The sequence below is a fragment of the Dermacentor silvarum genome, unplaced genomic scaffold (genome assembly GCF_013339745.2).
Source record: "Dermacentor silvarum isolate Dsil-2018 unplaced genomic scaffold, BIME_Dsil_1.4 Seq692, whole genome shotgun sequence".
Lineage (NCBI taxonomy): Eukaryota > Metazoa > Arthropoda > Arachnida > Ixodida > Ixodidae > Dermacentor > Dermacentor silvarum.
In genome coordinates, this window is record NW_023606638.1 from 177,539 (window position 1) to 196,692 (window position 19,154).

Genomic DNA, 19,154 nt, shown 5'->3' on the forward strand with positions numbered 1-19,154 from the left:
GGAATGTTTGCTTAGCCTGTACAAGAGTCTTGTACAATCACCCTCGACTACGGAGCCGTGGTGTACCATTCCGCAACTCGGAGTGCGCTAAAGATGCTCGACCCATCCACACCTCGGTATAAGACTCGCAACAGTGCCTTTAACGAGCCCTGTTGAAAGTCTGTACGTCGAGTCCAACGAATGGTCCTTACATCTACGCGAACATTCTTAAGTTTTTCATACTACACTAAGGTAAATCAGACACCGAGCATCCATGTCATTCCATCGTTAGCGACCTGTCCGCTGCCAGACTTTATCATAACCGCTCACTTATTAGAACTCCTTGAGCCTGCGCTTGGAAGCAATGGCAGAAGAAACAGATATTCACCTCCCAGAAAATATCTAATGCCTCCCACTCGCCTACCACCGCCTTGGGAATGGCAGACCATGGAGTGCAATATCTCTTTTGTCAAAATAACGAAACATGCACCTGAGGCACATACGATCACATTTCTCGAACTCCAGCGAAGTATTGCTGTGCCGAGTTTCATACAGATGCTTCCAAATCATCTGCTGGTGTCGCGTATGCAGCTCTTGGGCCATTTTTTTCCACCTCCGGTGCTCTGAATCCCTACACAAGTATTTTCATGGCTGAAGCGTACGCGATATTCTCAGCTGTAAACCACATCAGACAAAGCCAATAAATTCTAAATAGCTAAATAAAGCCATCGTCTTCACAGATTCATTAAGCGTAGTAAGGGCCCTAATGAGTTCTCGAAACATAAGAACCCCGTTTAATGAACTATACACAGAACTATGCTTAGCCTTAATGTACAACTAAATATCGTCCTATGTTGGGTACCTGGTCATAGGGGCATAAAAGGTAATGTAGCTGCTGACGAAAATGCAACATCAGTCGCTTTTAATGAAACGGATATGAATAAACCCATACCAGCAACATAACTTAAGCCCTTCTTACTCCAAACTGAGGAAGTACTGGCAGGACCAATGGATAATGCAGTAGTGAATAAGCTACACGTTATCAAACTAAATTAGATAACTGGATATCTGAAAGAACAGCAAGACATAAGGAAGTTCTTCTTTGTAGATTAAGAATAGGACACACTTATGCCACTCACTCCTTCTTGACAGGAAGCGAACCTCCGACATGTACCAAATGTGGGAACAGGCTTACAGTTATTCATGTTTTTATTCAATGCGCTGAATAGAGAAGAAAGGAAAAAGTACTTCCCCTCCGCTTATCTCCAACACATACCGTTACACCAGCATTCTTTCTGGCAACGAACCCCTTTTACTTTTCGAACCGTACTAGACTTTTTAACTGACACCTTAACTGTATTTGGCCAGGCTACTTGTCCACCTGGAGGTCGTAGCTGCAATGAAACCATTTTCTAGAGCACGTGCCTCCCAGCCCTTGCATCAAGGCCTTTGCTGAGGCACTAGTGCTAGTCACTACATATTTTACTGATCATCCCTATCTCGTGAAACATCTATTGTCATCGCAGACACAATCAATCGGTGTCATTTTAATATGTACAAACTTGTATTTTAGCACTTTAGAGCGAGTAAGTTTGAGGCCTTTTACAGCCACATTGCACCACATCTATTTTAAACTTTTCAGCGAATGTTTTAGGCCTCTATACAGCCGTGTTATTACTCCTCATTTAACACGTTATCATTGAGAAGCACAGATCTCGACTTGGCGCTCTTTGGCACTCTGGCCCTTGCGCCAATAACCCTACAAATCAATCAATCAATTTTTGTAAATTATCCCTATACGCTGTTTTAGAACTTCCAGTGTATATAAAATTTGCATAGGGCCTGGTGAGGGGCCTTTAGTATAATTTGGATCCATATGAAATTTGTAATTTTGGCGCTGAGAAAATTCGATCTACAAATTGCAATTAATGCGAGCACCTGCGGCATGACTGGTGCCTCTCGCATGCATGAAACTCTATCGTGCATTTTTATTACGGAACCAATGTACAAACTACAGTGTAGACCACTTATAACGTAAGTCACCGGAGTCGCGAACATCCGCCACTATAAGCGGTACCGCACTATAACCAAAGCAACAATTTTCAAGGCCCGCACATATGCAAAACATGTGCACCGAGCCGTCGTGCGCCCATATGCGACAGTTGAGGAATGCAGCTAGAACGTTTGCATTCAATTTAGTCGAATCTCGTTAATTCGAAATAATTCACGTGGCGGCGCCTCCGGCCGGCATTGCTAGGGCACCGCCATAGAGTAAAAACTTAGGAGAGACCCCTCAATGTCGCGCGAACAAAACAAAAAAGAAAGAAAAAAAATGCGGCGAAAATTTCACCCTCTCTCAAATGGCAAGGTCGCCGATTCTGCGTTGCGCCGGAACATGCGTGTACATGCCGACAAGCAGTGAGTGGCAGTGAACCCTTCTTTCTCCTTTATGCTTCCTCTACTTTCTAGTCACGTGTTGACCTTGCACACAGCGTGGCTACGGCGCAGAGGGAAGCAGCGGCGCTGTCCCAGGCCGGCCAACGAAACTGCCCCCGCCGGCAAATGCTGCTTCCCGATAACGAGCAGAAAACAAAACTTCGGGGAGCTGGCGCCGGGCCGGCTGGAGCGGCGGCGCCTGCATGGCGGCGGGCATGCACTGTGACAGTCGAAAGTGAGGGAGCTACGAGGGAGGGCGAGGGAGCCACCGAAGCGGCGGAGTTGCCGAGGCGAAATCCGCTTCCCTGCCGCCCTCCTCCCTCACATTCCACGGTCTCCGCGTGCGCCCTTCGCCGTGCCGTGCCGGCACCGCCCCTCTCCCTGAAGTTTCGTTTACTGCCGTTATCGTGAAGCGAGCGTTGTCCGGCGTTGGCAGTTTCGTGGCGCTCGTTCGCTATGTGCGCCGTGATATTTCACGACTCGCACTCAAGATTCTGGTTTCAGCCTCACTGGCTGTTCGTTCTCGCACCACATGCCCTTCTCCTCCACTTCCTGTCTCTTTTCCTTCTCGAGCACTCCTTGGGGCGCCCGTTTGAGGGGAGCGTTCACCGTCTCCGCTGACTTCTGTACTCCCAGGCAGCCGCACTGTAACCGGTATTTCGTTTCCCGCAGCTGCACTATAAGCGATACGTGTATACATGGAGTGCTATGGAAAATTAACGGGAATCTGAAAAGACTGCACTATATCCGGTCCTGCACTATAAGTGGTTTACGTTATAAGTGGTCTATACTGTAGTCTGTTCTGAAACTGCACCGTGCTGACTCACCTGAGCCACAAACAATGTGTGAACATACAGTATGCCACTTAAACGGTCTCCATCTGCAACAAGAATAGACCAGGCAGACAAATGATTCTCAGCTTGTGGAACTTCCTAGTTGATTCCTGCTCGCATGTTACCAATTGCAGGAGCGGGAGCATCAACTGAAAGGGCTGGCTACTGTGCGCCCGCAAGCCGCACACGATGCGTTGTGCGGATGCAGGTCAGGTGACAGACAATACATGGATAGCAGGACAAGTGGGATCGACGATATTCTTGTGAACATAATAGCAACTCTGTTCATATTCAGACAAGGTTCTCTGGAAGATGGAGGCTTGAAGTGAATAACACCAAAGCGTTGGCTCCAATGACATTCCTTGTGTGATCACTGGCGATGTTGCTTCTCAACATTTGCTTTGTCACTGTAGTTTGGGTATTACTATAGTTTGTTTTTCTGCTCCAAGGTTGTCTGTCTGGAAAAACTATATATCAGTAATGCATGGCTTGTCATTGAAGCATTAAAGAGACGGAGCCTTAGCATGCCTTCAATACAAACAAAAGGTCATGATGCAACCCATGCCGTGTAGTTCTCATGTCTTCAGCAGGACTGAAGCAAGGACACATGGTGCATGTTTTTTTGTGTGTCCTTGTTGCAGTGACATTTTTCAAGAGTGTTTGCATTCGCATGATTTCCTGGTGTTCCATATCTGCCAAGTCTATGCTGTTTCACACTTGTCGTGCTTGACAAATGTTTTGACATGGCAGGCTTTACCCGCATTTAACTTTGCTGCTCATGCACTTTAAGTGCTGAAATGTACAACCATGTGATGGAGAAAGCAAATGCAAGCATTGCCTAGGAATGACGTGGCCTGGGTAATTATTTTGAGCTTTTTTTTTTTTCTGCTTCAAATAGTGCTTTTCTGGTGTACAGCCACTGTGGTTGGGCAGTTTAGTCATGTGCAGGTGCTTAATAACGTGGTTACACTTGCAGGAGCATGTCGCTGATTGGGGCGTTGCTCCTGCTGGTTGCCGAGAGCCGGGTGGAGGCCAAGAGCTTGTTTGCAGGCGTGCCTTCCCTGGGCGAGAACAAGCCCAATCGTACATGCAGCTGACGGGCCGCATCTTGCTTGTCTTCATGTTCATCACCATGCTGCGCCTCGAGCTCTCTGTCCTCCAGGTCAGCGCATTTCTCACATCAGGATACTTTGAGCCTTGGCTAGGATGTACAGTAACTCGTTGATCCTGCCCAGTTAGCAAGCTGCTGGCCATGCAGAGGTTTGGTTTAGTCGAGGCAGGTCGATGCACTCGTAATGCGACAGGTTATCCTTTTCGACCACTTTCATTTCCTCTTCATTATTTTCTACATTTTAGTTTCAACCATAGCTAATTAGCCCTATGCTTTCCTTGGCTTCATTGCCTGCTGGGTTTATATGGTTGTGGTTAACAAAAATCGAGCCCCTCATTTTACTTCTCCTAGTTCATTCATATTGTTACGCGCAAAGGCCTGGAATGCGACACTCTGTTGAAACGTATGTGGCCAGCTGCATGCAGTGTCAGCGCCACAAACGTCCATCTACAGGTCCAGCCGTCTCCTGCAGCCGATCCGCCCCTCAAGCACGCCTTTCCAACAAGTGGGCATTGACTTCGTGGGCCCTTTCCGAAATCAGCCAAAGGAAATCGTTGGATAGTTTTTGCGTCGACTACCTCACACGCTACTGCGAGATGGTGGCCGTGCCCTCCGCAACTGCCAATGACGTTTCAATATTCCTGCTGAAATATGTCATCCTGCGACATGGTCCGCCTCGCGTGATCATCAGCGACCGTGGACGACAATTCACAGCGGATGTCGTGGAGGAGCTGCTTCGTATGTGTGAATCCCACTTGCGTCACTCGACACCGTACCATCCACAAACGAATGGGCTTACGGAGCGCACCAACCGAACAATTGTAAACATGATATCTATGTATGTTTCATCCGACCAGATAAGAACTGGGATGACGTACTGCCTTTTATCACGTACGCGTTCAACACCGCCAAACATGAGACTACCGGGTATAGCCCTTTCTTCCTGCTGTACGCACAGCCACCCCGGTACACATCGACACTGTTTTCCCTTTCCACAGTCACGAAAATCTCACTGTCCCGAGACTCTCTGCCTTGCCAAGAAGCTCGTCGTATTGCTCGTTTGCGCACTTTGGCATCGCAGGACAGATCAAAGCACGCTACGAAATTCGCCACCGTCCGGTAATCTATCGCCCGGGTGATTTAGTCTGGCTGTGGACTCCAGTACGGAAACGCGGGTTATGCCAAAAGCTTTTGGCCACCTACGATGACCCATTTGTGATTATTAACAGACTGAAAGTCACCTATAACATAGCTCGCCTCATGGCGAGTGGTAGAAGAGCTGCCAAGACCCAAGTGGTCCATGTGGCCCGCTTGAAACTCTTCACTTCAAGACAAATGGATTGACTCGCCCGCCGGCTTCGTCTGCGACGGGAGGAATGTTACGCGCGAGGAAAACGAGGACCGGTGAACGTGCTTGCGGTCCCCGGGTTGGAAAAGAGAGAGAGGACGACGCTGAGTGCATCAACAGCCAGCCGCTCTTGCGCTCACCTTCGCGACCTAAAATAAACGGTCCCCTTCATCTGTAAGGTTTACAAACGGTCTCCTTTGCACGTAACAAAGTGAATGTTACGCGTGAGGAAAACGAGGACCGGTGAACGTGCTTGCGGTTCTACTACGGTAGCATCGAAGCTGTCGGAATTGGCGCCGCAACAGGCAACGGGAACACAAACGGTAGATGAGCAGGTACGACCGTATCACCACAACACACAATGTAGTTTCGTAGTTTCGCGATCTACAGGGTTTCTCAAGGAGTCCTGACGGAATCTGACCACTCGAATACCTTCCCTGTGCGGCAGTCGACAGTGGCACCACACTCCCGCAAAAATCCATGCCGAGGATCACATCATGAGTCGCCGAGGAATAATTACAAACTCTGTGAGAATAAATGGCCTCCCAAGACACGTCAGCACTACACACACCAATAGGTCGCAAAGGCTCGCCACTCACTCCACAGAACTTTAAGTATTCGTCCCATTTAAACAACACCTTTCGCCCTAACACGTCTTTTAAAAGAGACACTCATGACCGAAATGTTGCGCCTGTGTCCACCAGAGCATCACAGGCACATTATCTACCAAAACGCGCACTTTGTTTTTAAGCATCAACACAGGAGGTATTTCTGTCAGTAGCACATCTCCAGCGACCTCACCTCCATCGGCCGCTAGCTAGTTTTCCGGTGACGAAGGAGATGCGTTGCGACTAGCGGTGAGGGAGAACGGGAAGCACGAGGACGCGGTGGGGGCGTCAAACTCCTGTCAGACGCTGGGGAGCGATTCCGGGAGCTGCGCGGCCAATACTCGTAGCCAGACGATGCGTGGGCTGGCCACGGGACACCATGGGGCCGTTCGGAGGCCGTGAAAACTCTGAAGGCTGCCATACCACGTGTTCATACGCTGGTTACACAACCGCGATATATGACCCGGGACACCGCAAACTAACACACCGGGGGAGGTCGAAACCTTGGTTGTTCGTCGATGAAGCGAATACTGTCATTTTCTCTTGTGTATTCAGTTGGTTCATGGCAGCTGTCATGACGATACATCGGGGGTCGAGAAGGCGTGCGCTGTGCGCGTCGGTCATAGCGTGGAGTCGGAGAGCGTGTTGTCATCCGAGACTGTGGGGCTGCGCTGTACTCTACGGGCCCTGTGCTAACCATCGGTTGCCAAGGGGCCGAACGTGGTGCAGTCATACCCTCACGCGCGTGTACATGACATGGTGGTCAGCTGTTGAACGCGACATCTCATCGCGGCGGGAAAGCTCCTCGCGGACAATCTGGCTATGGTCAAGGAAGGTCGAGGCAAGGGCTCGTATCCACACTGGCAACCGTCGTAACGTTTGCCAACCGACCAAACTTTGGCGTAATCCGACGCATCTTGAGCGTTTCAAAAGTTCTGCAATGCCGAATGACGTCGGACACAGAACCTAGGCTTTCTTTACCGATTAGAAAATTGATACGTCCTCAGCCACTCCTTAGCAAATGTCCGACTTTATTTCTTCTTCGACATGCGAGCACCTGCCACCTTGCACAGCTTTAAAAACTTCTTCTATATACGTGGTGCATGTCTCACCTGGTAGCTGCGCCTGTTGCGACAATGTCTGCTCAGCACGCTTCTTTTGGCGACTGAGTCCCCAAAACAGGCCTTGAGTCTCTTCAACAAAAATTCCCACGTTCTAAGCGCCTCCTCGTGATTCTCGTACCACACACGGTGCGGTGTCGGTCAGGGAGAACACCACATTGGTGGAGCTGAGCGGATTGAATCCCACCCGTTGGACTTGCTCACTCGTTTATAGTGGACGAGCCACTCTCGGCATCTTCTCTCCTCTTCTCCCCGCTTTTTCCCCGAAGGTGGGTGGAACTCGGTAGTACGGCACCGGACTGCTCGGCGGTTGCCCTCGGAGCGGGAGCCCGAGGGCAGCACTCTTCAGGCACTCTTCAGGCCCTCTTCAGGCATGGCAAAGATGGTCACGGAAGATGGCGGAGGCCGGCAAGTCGCGACTTCGAGACGAAGCGCAGCAGTGACGGTTCCGTTGTTGTGAGCGTTACCCGCACCTCCACCACTTTGTTACGCGCAAAGGATACCGTTTTAAACCTTACAGATAAGGGGACCGTTTATTTTAGGTCGCGAAGTGAGTGCAAGAGCGGCTGGCTGGTTGATGCACCTCAGCGTCGTCCCTCTCTCTCTCTTTTCCAACCCGGGACCGCAAGCACGTTCACCGGTCCTCGTTTTCCTCACGTAACAATATCAAGGTCTCGAATCTGTCATTCTTGAATGCCATTAGGTAGCATACGAGGGTTTTATTAGCCACGTGCCTGCTTTCCCAAGTCAGTGTTATGTGACGCCATCAGTCAAAAAAAAAAGGGGGGGAATGTTCCGCATCCGCCCCGCCATGGCTCTGAGTGACGCTGGTTAACACTCCCAGGGCTACATCTAGTACACATAAATACCCAAGTTAGTGGACGGATTGCCGTAGCACAATTGGTAATGCAACACACGTAATGCAAAGGTTATGGGTTCGATCCCCACAGTGACAAGTTATCTTTTTGTCCACTTTATTTCCCCGTTCAGTATTTACATTTCAGTTTTCAGCCGCAGCTGATTACCCCTATGCTTTCCTTGACTTCAAGGCCTGTTTGGCTTCATATGGTCGTGATTAACAAAATCGAGCTCCTCTGTTTCCCTTCTCCTTGTTCGTAACTGGTAGTCACGGCTTTAAAGACTGAACTGGCATCAGCATTGTCGACACTAAGGCCACCTATTTTACCACATTCTCTCTCAAACTTTAGAATAACCTTGAGAATTCTTGCAGCTACATAATTATTATCTGCCTAGAAAGCTGACCAGATTTCGGTTAATGGGGCCACGTATAACCGCTGGCAAACCTGTGTAATCTCTACTTTTTATCTCTCCATCTTTTCACCAGTCACATAACTGTCACATTGAACGCTTGTCTTCCAACTCTTTCTGCAGACTTTATAAGCTACGAAGACATACTTAATATAATACTTAACCTGAAAATTAAAAGTTCCATTGGTCCCACGTTAAATTTCGAATGCGTTTGTGCGCATCTATGCTGAACAAATAGCCCATCTGTTCAGATTATCTTTTACTGAAGGCTCGTGTCCAAATGATTGGCTGCTATCTCATGTAGTTACCATTTTTAAGAAAGGCATCGGCTAAATGGCGTCTAACTACTGACACGATTTCATTAACATCTCTGTGTCCAAGCATATGGAACATTTGGTTTACACTTCCATGTATCATTCTGGATAAAAACAAATTCTTCCTCACTTCCAACACGGCTTTAGAAGTGTTTGTCTACCACCACCCAACTAGTCACAAACATTAATAAAAATTGCAGTAGCACATGATAAAGGTGAACAAATTGATGCCGTATTTCGGGAAGGCATTTGATTGTGTACCGTTGTACGAAAACTGGCAGAATTGGTTTTCCTCTCTCGTCCAAATGGATGTGCCCTTACTTCTACTCACGCCTATTTCGTTTGTTTCAAGTGCAGGCTGACAATCGGAGTTTTTCCGCCCTCCCGGGGATGTCCTTGTACTGTTTTATACAGATGGTATTGTCACAGCAACTCGGCACATCATCAGTAGGCCACCAAGTTCTCTTTAAACCACAGTCACTTTCCCATGAGACCAAGAATTCTTAAGAACGCTGTTCTAGAGTGGTCCATGGCTTAAATGATGCAAACTGTTTTGCTTCAGGTCTCTAATCTGAAAAATCTTGTTGATTTGATTGTAAACTTAACGAGCGGTTGCTAACCCAGTTCACGGTGTAAAAATATCACAAAGGTCCAGTTACAGTAATAAGATTTGTGCATCTGCTTCGAGAAAACTTGGGTTTCTTCGACATTTATTTATTTATTGTTACCTCAAAGGCCCCGGTGTGGGGTATTACATGAGGGATGGGTGATCACTTCAGTGAAATGTGGAGTCAATGGCAGCCTTGAAATGATGTTGATTGGAGTGGTGGACAGCGTCGGCAGAAAGGTCATTCCGGTCTCGGCTGTCTTCTCAAAAAAAGAATATAGCTATGCAGGGGTCCGGGTAGGCGGAGGGTACACAGATTTTTCGTGACGTAATCGTCAAGATTAAAGTGCGCTGGAATGAAACCTGAAGTACTAGGAGCAGAATGATAAATTTTTGATAAAGACACAGTCTAAAAACATGATGCCTTATATCTAGATTGGAAATTCCTGCTTTTAATTTTAGCTGAGGGACGCTAGTGTGGTATGAATAATCAGAATAAATAAAACGAGCTGCACGATTTTGAACTGCTTCTAGAGTGCTAGAACGGGCGGTTTGGTGTGGGTCCCAAACAGAGATGCGTATTCTAGCTTAGGTCTGACAAAAGTTAGTATTATTTTTAAGGATGGGGGTACGAAGGCACAAGTTGCAGCGGAAGTAACCAAGCGTGCGATTGGCTTCATTAGTGATGTTCGTAATATGAGAGGACCAAGAAGATTATTTGAAAGTGTAAGGCCAAGGTACTTGCATGACTCCACAGATGATATTTCCGAGTTGCAGAGAACGTACTTTGGAGTATGGTGAAGCTTCCATAGATGAAAAGGTACTAGCAAAGTCTTTGTAGTGTTCAGCGACATTAGCCACATATTTCACCAAGTGGTAACTTTGTCACGATCATCTTGCAATGCGTGGTTGTCGGTACCAGTGAGGATTGGGCGATAAATGACACAATCGTCAGCAAAAAGGCGAATGTTAGAAGAAAGATTGGCCGGTAAATCATGGTAATTAATTAATGTATATAAGGAAGAGGAGGTGCTCAAGAACTGTGCCTTGGGGCACTCCGGAGAGAACAGGGCTTTTAGAAGAGGAGTGCTTGTTAGCATACACAAACAGTTGTCTGTTAGTCAAGAAATTTCGTATCCAGTCTAAAACAAGAGGATTAAGGTGCAAGCAAGAAAGCTTTAGGAGAAGCCGTTGATGCGGAACTTTGTCAAATGCCTTTTCGAAATCTAAAAACAGGTCATCAACTGGGATGCTTTGATCAAGGGTTGTGTCATTTATAAAGAGAGCTAACTGGCTATCACAAGATAAACCTTTACGGAAGCCATGGTGGTTAGGGTGGAAGAAATTGACAGACGTTAGGAATGTAGCAATGTGGGAGTAAAGTACATGTTCCAATAATTTTGAACAGATGCTGGTGGTGAGAGAAATTGGGCGGGTAACTACTACATGATGATGAAGGACCTTTCTTTGGGACTGGTATAACCTTACCCACTTTCCAGTCATCCAGCACCACTCCTGATGATAAAGATTGCTGAAAAATATGACAATTCGCTTCTAACATATTTAGTATTTTTAAGGCTGGAATTAATACCATCGATGCCAGGTGAAGATGACAGCTTCAAGGAATCATACATTTCCTGATGCCATCAGAACTGAAGGTGATTGCAGGCATGGTATGGTGACTGAAATATGGAAATTCGGGAAGTTCGCTTTTGTGTTCATTCGTAAACACGGAAGAGAATGCATGATTTAGCGCTTCGGCGATTTCGTGATCTGGAATAGGCTTATTTTTCTCGTCGCACAGTGCAAGAGGTTGCGAACGCTTTGGATTTATAATATTCCAGAATTGCTTAGTTATTCGCAGAATGTTTGGTAGGGTAGTCGAAAAAAAGGAACGCTTGATTGACTAGCAAGGGATAGGTACGTTTTTTCAGCGGTGTAGTATTTGCCATGCGCACTCAGAGTTAGAAGCCAGTTTTCAACAGAACGTTCTAAGCACCCTGTAAAGAACGAGCTGGCAAATTCCACTAGTTTAATACTCATATCAGTATAGTTGCTTTTGTCGTAAAGCGTAATAGTTTTTCTAGTTTTAGTGAAGGCAGGGATGCCACATTGGAATGAGGCATGTAGCACTGAATGATTGGTAAGGCCAGGTAAATGCATCAGTGGCGAAACATTATCAGAGTGAGAAGTGAGGATAAGGTCTAATATGTTAGAAGACTTATCATTGTGCCGCGTAGGGTTACTGACTATTTGTGTTAAGCTATACGTAAGACATGTATTAAGGAAATCACTTTCAAAAGTGTTTTTTGACGTTGTTTCAGCTATTTGGACCAATTGAAGGCAGGGAAGTTGAAATCGCCAAACAGTATGACAGGTGATTAGGGATCAAGCACTGTTACCGAGTGAAGCACCTCATGGAAGTCAGCTACGAACGAGCTGTTTGCATCGGGTTGGTGATAGCATGTACCCATAACAACGGCTGGGCGGGAAGCGTGCTTATCACAAAGACAATTCTAAGGGCGTTAGTTAGTGTTATTTCAGTACACTGAAGACTTTCGTGTGCACATATCAATACGCTGCCCCCCTTAAACTAAACTTAAACATAAACTAAAAGCTGCCTAACGTTGTACATAAAAATGCTCCCGTGTAATACACTTGTGCGGATCCAACTAGAATACACAAGCAAAACTTGGGATCTGTACTTAAAAAAAAAAAAAAAGCTATTTCCAAACTTGAAATGATTCAAAGCGAGGCAGTTTGATTCACTGACTCGGCTCATGATGCAACAACATTTGTCTTTAGATAAGAGAAAAGGCTTCATGTAGATTTACGACGACATCTGTATGTTTGATAAGTGCACCAATTTTTCAACTCTCTGGTACCGAGTAAGTGCTGCCACCTACGTGGATTCAATAAATCTTTTTATTATTTTTCCGCTTTGTAGTCTCTTGGCCTTAATCCCATGCCTTGTTTAGGCCAGCGAATGGCGGTTAGTTTGGTTCGTCTGCTGGCCATTTCCGTTCATTGCACTTGTAAAAAAAATGTCGCAGTTTCGCCAAAAGGCAAAAAATCGATTGCGATAGCAAATGAGTAGACAAGTATATGAACTAAGGATAGTAGTTTTTATCAGCCATATATCTTGTAAACATTTGCTTACTAACTAAATTAACAAGCATGGTGTCACGCGTGCACAGGTAAATATGAGCACATCTCACTCGATGATCACGGAAACTCGCTGTCAAAATGAGGAGTGAGGAGACGCGGCACCAGCGCATGCGAATTGACCTTCGTGCATCTCTGGGTTCATTCGAATTAAACGTCAAAAGCACGGCGCATACAAAGCTAGTTGCACTTTGTGCACATAGCAGATGCTTTGAAGGCCCGCGCTGGGCACACACTTCTTCCACATCATAGATCCCGTTCAAGATACGACGTAAGCAGCCACTGCCGGAGTAGAACCCCCCTCGCCTCGTGCGCCACAGAACACCCTGCCTTCCTCCCTCGTGCACGCAAGATTGAGCCACGATTGTCGGCTGACCCTTGCAAAATTTCACTCGCACATACAGCATACGGTGCACAGCACCAATGTTTGGACTTTATACCGAGCCTCACAGCAACATCCACGACCATGGCAGAAATGCGCTTCAAGTGTCCATATATTTGCTATCTCAATAAAACTGATGTCTATCTGGTTTCTAATCGCTCAAAGGGTCACTGCTAGATGCTCACTCGTCTGTTGCTCACAGGGGTGCTATTACATCTGTTCACAGGCGGGCGCTGGTAGTATATACAAACAATGCCGCTGTATACAAACGATGCTGCCATGCCTGCGTTTCTTTCTCAAGACTTGGCTCGCGAAAACTGATTGCCCTCGTTGGCGGCGGAACAAAGGATTACTGAAAGTTTCCGACTTGTTTTTTTTTTTTCTGAGTTGCGCACAACCATCAAGTTTTTCTCCCATGTGCACTCACTACACAGTTCAGTTACGCTATACACGTGCACACCGGTTTCTCTTCTGCAAGTGAGTCGAGCGGCGATTCCTTCGATGCGGACTACTGCCCAAGTGCCGAATCAGAATATGCCTATTCCAGTGTATCCACTTTTTTATTATTATAAGTATTTATGCAAGCTCATCTGTATTCATGAATAAACAATGCAGGTTACCTACGAAAAATATATTTTGCTCACAGTGTGCTTTTTGAGCATTTGTTTTCTTTCCCTTAACTATCCCACAATGCAACACCTTGCTTAATGTGTGCAGATGACTGGTGACGTGAAAGCATTTGAAAGTGTGTTCGTGAACTGTTTTCTTTATGTTGATGTTGCATTTACCGTGCAACTAAATAATTACTAAAAATAAAAATAAATAAATAAAAACTTACTAAATAAATAACAAGCACGGTGTCACGCGCGCACAAGCAAACATGAAACATCTCGCTCGTTGACGCGGAAACGAACTGTCAAAACGCTCGAGTCCGAAGCGCGGCGAGCGAATTGACCTTCGTGCTGTCATGCCTCTCGCTTCAACGCGACAAGCGGTGAAAACACGGCGTGCAGCGGACTTCTCGTCGCGAATTGCTTTCAAGATAGGTCCAAGGCGATCGTATCACCGAAGGGATCGTCGCAGATTACGTCCTGCTTCGGTCCACTGAAACGTTCCGCATTGCTTTGCTGGCAAAAATCCTCTCCTTCTGTTTACACCAGTCCCAAACGCAAGTTTTGCATTCTCCGAACGCGATGTGGCCCGATTTCCGTCCGTCTTCGCACACATGATCACTTTCCTTTTAAATGCGGCATCGTGGTGAACTTGGTACTTCATGCTGATAGAGCAGACACAGAGAACGTGAAGACAGACGGTAGATATTGCCTATGTACTGCAGCACATGGAGGAAGCTACGGTAGATGGGCTGGCGCGGGCGAGGGTGGCCATTTGAAATGCCGAGCGGCTATATGGTAACGCAGATTTAGAGTCGTACTCAATTCTAATGCGCCCACAATTTTGGACCTGTTTATCGGTGGAAAACGTGTGTTAGATTCGAGTAATACGTATTTGTGGCTTGAGGGGAGCGTTTGCCGTCTAGGTTGACTGCCGAACTTCCAGGCAGCTGCACTGTAACGGTATTTCATGTCCCGCAACTGACTATAAGCAATACGCGTATACATAGAGTGCTATGGGAAAATTAACGGGAGTCTGGAAAGACCGTATAAAATCCGGTCCTGCACTATAAGCGATTACGTTATAAGTGGTCTGTACTGTAAAGGGTGTTTCACGTAACTTGAACCAAGGATTTTAAAAAAGTGGTTAACCGCAGCTGGGTGAAACCAGCAATATGTGATTGGCAGTCATGTGGCGCTCCTCAAAATATTCTTTATATTGCACTTAATTATTTAATTAACTAAGTTCAGTGGTCAATTTTTTAAAAATTATTTGAATATGTGTTTTGATTTCATGCTACTAATGTCTGCCTCTTCGAATAACCCAGCTCAACGATAAGAATTATGCCACCTGCGACAGGTGATTTTTTAAATTCGTGAAGGTTAATTTTGAATACCCAGTATATAGCCAAGCCACACATGCACGGCAAGGTTCCACGCATCATACCACCCTAGATGAGTCTAAGCATCTAAAAAATTCAAACTCGGCGCCATGCAACACCACTGCTAATGCAGAGATCCTTTTTCGTGTAATGTGCCTCCATCATTTCTCATGCCATCACTTCGTGCAACTGCTGTGAACTTATTTTAGGCCCCTGGAACATTTGTGGTTTATATATTCCTACTATAGTGATGCTTGGACTGACCAGTGCTGGAAATCTTTCAGATGCTGCAGAACCTGGTGGCCACTGCTCTGATGGTCCTTGTCACCGTGGGCTACAAGACCAAGCTGTGCGCCCTGGTGTGGTGCTGTGGCTGACGGCAGTGAACGTGTGGGTCAATGCATGGTGGTCGGTCCCTTCGTACCGGCCCATGCGTGACTTCCTCAAGTATGACTTCTTCCAGACCATGTCGGTCATTGGTGGGCTGCTCATGGTTGTCTCTCTGGGGCCCGGTGGTGTGTCCCTCGATGAGCACAAGAAGCACTGGTAGAGCCACTGGCCCACCTACACAAACTGTGCGGCATATATTTATTTTGTGCTTCTGCACTGGTGATTTGTAGGGTCGCGGGCGCATTGTTATTATTGTACGGGTTGCGACAGATTAATTGAGTAACGAATTGAGATGAAAATAAAAACGAACTGGTATGCTTTGAAATATAGATTGAATGAAATGCCATTAAACAATATCTCGAAACAGTTGTTGCGTGCTTTGTGGTGTTTGCAGATAAAGCTGGAACAAGTGTCTCGGCAAGCCCTGCTTTGAGGGATTTCACTAGTTGCATTCCATTCACGTGCCCTTGAGCAAGTTCTTAGCATTGGTGAACATCACTGGCACTTGTACCCACTTTCTTGCGTGAAATAAAGGTTATGAGCTGTGTTTGCTTCTTGGGTAGCTCGAGAGAAACCCTGTGTGTGTTGGTAGTAACAAGAGGGAATTATGGTTGCAGCGGGACCTGTCCATGGTCTCTCAGTATTGTGCAACGCATGACAGAACAGTTCCCTCCTAGGCGAAAGGTGCTGAGGGTTCATCTGCAGTGTCAATAATATCTTCTGGCTCCTCTGTCAAAAACAAGATATTTCAAATTGTTGAAACCCATCAATGTCAACACCTCAGATGAAGCCTGTTTCATTGCAGGATCAACACTTCTGGAAGACATTAGGGAAAGCTTCATATAAGCCTTTCTTCTCTCATGGAGTGCAATTTGGCCTGTTCAGCAGGTGGATTACCTGTAACTGCAAGAGAAACTTGAGTAAATTCTAATTATCTCTAGACATGTTGCAAAGTAGTGATGTCTGCTTAGCAAAAATCCCAAGACTGGCACAAAATGTCTTTAAAATTTGCTACATTGTGTTTCTGTCTAGCCTAACCAACTGCAATGAGACAGCAGCATCATTGCGAAATTTTACTTTTGAAACGTGAATGTGAAAAGATAGCAAAAAAGTTGTTTTTGATGCCAGTATTCTTAAAAAATACCAGTGCTTCTGCATGAATGTTGGGAACCAGTACCCCTGACACACTGAAAGCTGTTTTAGGTGTTATCTGCTAACGAGCAGGCTGCTATGTCATCTAATAAAGCGATATTTCAAGGCTGTTAATTTCCAGCCCTGCAGCTTTACCATAATTGCTTGGATATTGTTGTAGCCAATTTTGCCAAAATGAAACTTTGTTGCAGTTGACATTAATTGTAATGCTCATGCACTTTTTAGCGCAATTTGGGGATCAAAATCTTTCTGGTTTCATGATTCGGTTTCAATATTCAATTGCATCCAAAGGCAACCTTCTTTTTCATGCCCAGTGTATTTTGAGATTGCAGCACCATTTCCTTTTGCACCAAAACACCACTACAAGATGACCACATTGGAATTTTTTCGGCTGTATGATGCAACTACTGCTGTGGGCGCAGCCTAATTATTTTTTTATCGTGCTTGCTGATTATCATGAATGATGCAGGCGTGACATTGCATGTGTAACAACTATGGTGTTGTAATCAAATGAATGCAGCTGTACTTGATGCTGGGTGCTAGAAGGGCTCGCTTGTTCTCTGAGAACATGCTTACTTCTATTGCAGCACTTGCTGGCTGTAAAGAGCATTGCAGTTCAAACTGACGTTTGGTTGAAATCATTTCTGCATCATCTTCTTGCAAAGTAGGAGGGAACAAAGATTCCTCGGCTAAACAAAATGTTTTAGGTCTTGTACACCTGCATTCCTTATCATGCATATCAGTTTAAATATTTCATACAAAGTAAAACTTCTCCCAAACAAAATGTACATTTTGTTAAGTTCAAGAGCTGCATTGGATTTAGAGGCCCAACGTTCTTTACACTATCGTAGAAGAATAAAGTGCAATAAAATTTCACAATGCAGTTACATTGTCAATAGAATCTGGTTGGAACATTTTGCTTGGGCCTTAAAGTAACACTAAAGGCAAATATTAAGCTAACATGGATTGTTAAAATATCATTCCTGAAACCTTGCAGTGCTTGTTTTGTGCCAAGCAAGGACTTGGTTTAAGACAAATTGCGTCTGAAGGGTCCACATACCTTTAGCACAATTCAAATCGCCTACCCCGAGTGGGGGAGTGGTGACGTTGCATACGCTATTACTGCCCTTTACTGCCGTCGGTGAATAAAACGGTGCTCAACAGACCGCACTACGGTTTCTTGCACAAAATGCAAATGCGCAGCGATAGAGAAACCAAGCCAAGGCAGAGCGTTGGATTCGCTGCTGCAGCAGCTCTTGGTCAAGTGACGTGGACTGTTCAGGCATCACGCGACGTCACGTGGACGTGGCATTCTCTGCTACATGCAGTTTGTGTGAGTTTTGCGAGCCAACAAAACCAGCACAGCACTACGCGATCAACTACTAAAACACAAAAGCGCGAGCGGCATAGAGTTGAGCAAAGACGAAACCCTTAGACTGCCAGACGCATCAAGGGTAGGTAGTGGTTCCAACATCAGCTTTTGAACTGACCTCAGATTTATAAGACCACCTCAGTGCAGTTAATGATTGACGATCTGTTCCTTGTAACGTCGCTGTGAGCAAACTTTGTGCTGCTGCAAACAACTTGCAGATTCAAAGTGAAGGGTTGCTTATGGAGAAAAGTGTTAAGAACATTATTAACTAGCTTGACATTTTCGCAACTGCATGTGCGTGTCTCCTTGTACACTTCGTTGTACCCTTTCCTAAGTCATTTCGAGTTGTCATTAGTTTTGGTAGGGCTGCTTATTGTCATGGCAGGTAGACCAACATTTCTCTGAAGGATATTCCTTTTGCTGTTTTTGTTGCTCGAATCCAAGTGGTTTACACTTTTTAGTTCCTCAACCTAGTTATTTCAACACAAAATGTGCATTGTGAGCTTGTTTCCAACATCAGCTTTTGAACTGACCTCAGATTTACGAGACCACCTCAGTGCAGTGGTGAAATTGCATTAAAAATCTGAGCAGTACCAGCTAACAGTTTATCGGCATCATAAATGTATAGCCACAACCTTGAGATGCCACAGATGTGCAGAACGCCTTTCAAGACGTTTCTGCACCACTGTAGCGCACTCCATGCAAGCAGCTAAATGCAACTCAAACATGGGCAGTGTGCAGTTTCTCTGGGTGAGCATATCTTGCAATTTTGCTGCCACATTGAATGATGCCATTACATTGTCCCAAATGCACTCCTTTGGCCCTGTGATGTTACTTTGAGGGAAAGCACGGTGTCAACCATGAGCTGCTTTCTCAAAAATATTTGCAACTAGACACGGGAGCATTATGTGCAGTCACTGTCGCACTCGCGATGAGCAGTGACAGACCTCACGAGCCCTGTAATTCTGTCATGCCTGCAGTGTTGTGTATGAATGAAGAACATCAATAAAGATGAATTGTGAAAGTCTAGACTTTGTCAAGCTTGGGTAAAGCAGATTTGTTTTGTTCATATTC

General features: G+C 45.8%; 1 pseudogene; it reads left to right on the forward strand.

Moving 5' to 3' along the window:
• Nucleotides 1-15,852, forward strand: part of LOC119435421 (surfeit locus protein 4 homolog) — an 87,816-nt pseudogene extending 71,964 nt beyond the window's left edge.
• Nucleotides 15,853-19,154: the final 3,302 nt, after the last annotated feature.